Genomic DNA, 2,538 nt, shown 5'->3' with positions numbered 1-2,538 from the left:
AAAAGAAAATATTGGAAAAAACTCAGATTAGAAAAGCGTCACTTAAATGGATGTGACGAATTTTTATTGACTTTGCTTGCATTAATACACTATTAAAGCTGGGGAAATGTACATATTTTCTTGCTGTTTAAAATATGTGCTGTTACTAGCATGAAATAAACTGGTAAGATTTTTTGGCAATTGGCTTCACATGAGTGAGTGAGTGTGTAAGTGTGTATATTCGGTGCTCTTTCGCGCTAAAACGGTTGGGCGTATTTTAATGAAGTTTCGCACACAGACACGTTATAAACTGCATTGGCATGCGGGTAATTTTTTGCGGAGAGTTGCCACCTTTACCGAATGTTAAATCAATAAATAAATCAAATATATTAATATGGATTGCAAACAAGAGCGGTTTAAGAAAGTTTTCTTTCGAAAATATTTGACGAGTGTTGGCAGCTATTTAGAAATGAAAGATCAATTTAATTTTTAATTTAAATAAAATATTTTCATATGCGAGTCAAACGAGAGATGTTTAGGAAAGCTTTTATTTCTAAAATACTTTTGACGAGAGCGGTTAAAGTAAGCTTTTTTTAAATTCTAGTTTAGTTTAATTTGAGGTACATATTAACACCAAAATATTTTGAAAGCATGTTGTAACAGACATGCCATATTTTTAAAATTTATGTAAATCAAACGATTCCGGTTATGTTAATACAAAACTAAAATTATATTCTTACACATCTACATTTAAGGACTATCTACGAAATATATGTATGTATGTGAGTTGTTCTTCATACCGAAACAGCTAATTTCTCTTATTTTTTCTGGCATAAAAAGTTGATTACTTTGATCTTGAAAATCTTTTTTGGTTTTACTGAAACACAGTTCCCAAGAGTGTGAAAGCTAAAGTCTTTCACCAGCTGGTATCCACTTAAATACAGGGTTAATTGCACTGTATCAAAGACTGAAAATTTCAAAACTCAATGGTACTTAGAAATGGCAATGCTAGGACGGAGTTACTGAAATGCCTTTGATGCAAATCCCACAAGAAATTAGCTGACACTTTGAAGTGTACTCACTAAAAGTGCACACATCAGACATACATTTATATTTGCTTGTGGCCAGACACAAATATGTACATACATGTGGGTATACATATGGTATATGCACATACATATGTATGTATAATCGCAATAGGGCACATACTCTATGCGAAAGCTCTCTAAGGGTGACTGCTTACAAGTGAAAGTGGCAATAAAACTGGGTATATGACTTAATGGTATCTTAGTGCAAGGCATGCGACCTCGTTTGTGCATACATATGTTTGTATGTATGTGGATTTGTGGCTTCTGAACTACAGATACAAGATACTTGGAGAGCATTTAGGCAGACATAACTGCATAGACAAACATTATATGGTAAATGGTGGTATTTGTTAAATGTGCAATATATGTGTAAGTATTAATAATAGCAGCAGTAACAAAAGTAAGTAGTTGCAACGAAAGCAAATCACGATTCTCTTATCTTTCTTAAGCTAAATTTAGGTATGTAATGTATTATTTTAGGCAACATTCTTTCGAGGATTTCGAAACATAGACGCAAATCTACCTACCAAAAAAAAAAAAAAAAAAATGTTTATGAAATATATGTGTGTATTTTTATGCTCACAATAAAAAAATCTCTGAAAATTGTCGCTGCTAGTACATAATTCGATTATTTCCAAGAAAGTATATATAAAAAGTGATTTCTGAAGCTTATTTACTTGGTTTGTCTAGTCATTTAGAGTCTCATGGTAGTTACTGTACTGTGGTGGTGACCAGCGTTGCCGCTTTGATAATTTTTAACCAAAATTGGTAATTTGTTTCTTTATTCATCAAGTTTGGTAAATTGGTAATTTATTTTTCAATTTGGTAACTTTTTCGATTCCGTCTTACATGTCCAATATTGATTGGTTCTGATTCCACATTAGTAAGTGGACCGTAAGCGTTTCCTTTTATAGAAATACCAGGTAATCCTGAAAGTTTCGCAAAGCGAAAGTTGTTCCAGCGTTCCTTGGCTACTAGAATGGTGTGTTCTTTAACAAGCTGCTTGAAAGTGGCTATTGCTAAGTATATCCACCGTGTCCTTTCCTGGAAGGTTTTGGGTGGTCCTACCTTTCCCTGTCAGTTCGTCAGCTTTTCAATTAACATAAATTTTTCGGTGTACCCGGCCACCTTATATATGAATATATGTGAGTCGAAAGCTTTCTTTCAAGCGTTGAATTTTTGATATATTTTCTTGTCACTTGTTTACATACAGTGGTTAAAAATATTATTGCCGCACCATATTTTGACAAGATTTAAAATATTATTATTTTTTTTTGTTTTTTGTTATTTTTTGGCCATTTAACAATTATATTCAACAATTTTATAATGAGCTCGAGGCCATTTTTTAAATGAAAAATTTATTGTGGAAAAGCAACAACAATTTGAAAAAATGGTAGAAGTGATAGCTATTTCGGAAATCACCACATTTCCTCATCAGACTTCTTTCAGTAGGATTCGAACCGACGATCCC

This window comes from Rhagoletis zephyria, unplaced genomic scaffold, assembly GCF_001687245.7.
Source record: "Rhagoletis zephyria isolate East Lansing unplaced genomic scaffold, Rhagoletis_zephyria_1.1 Rzeph_scaffold_08076, whole genome shotgun sequence".
Taxonomy (NCBI): domain Eukaryota; kingdom Metazoa; phylum Arthropoda; class Insecta; order Diptera; family Tephritidae; genus Rhagoletis; species Rhagoletis zephyria.
Note: the sequence above shows the minus strand (reverse complement) of the source record.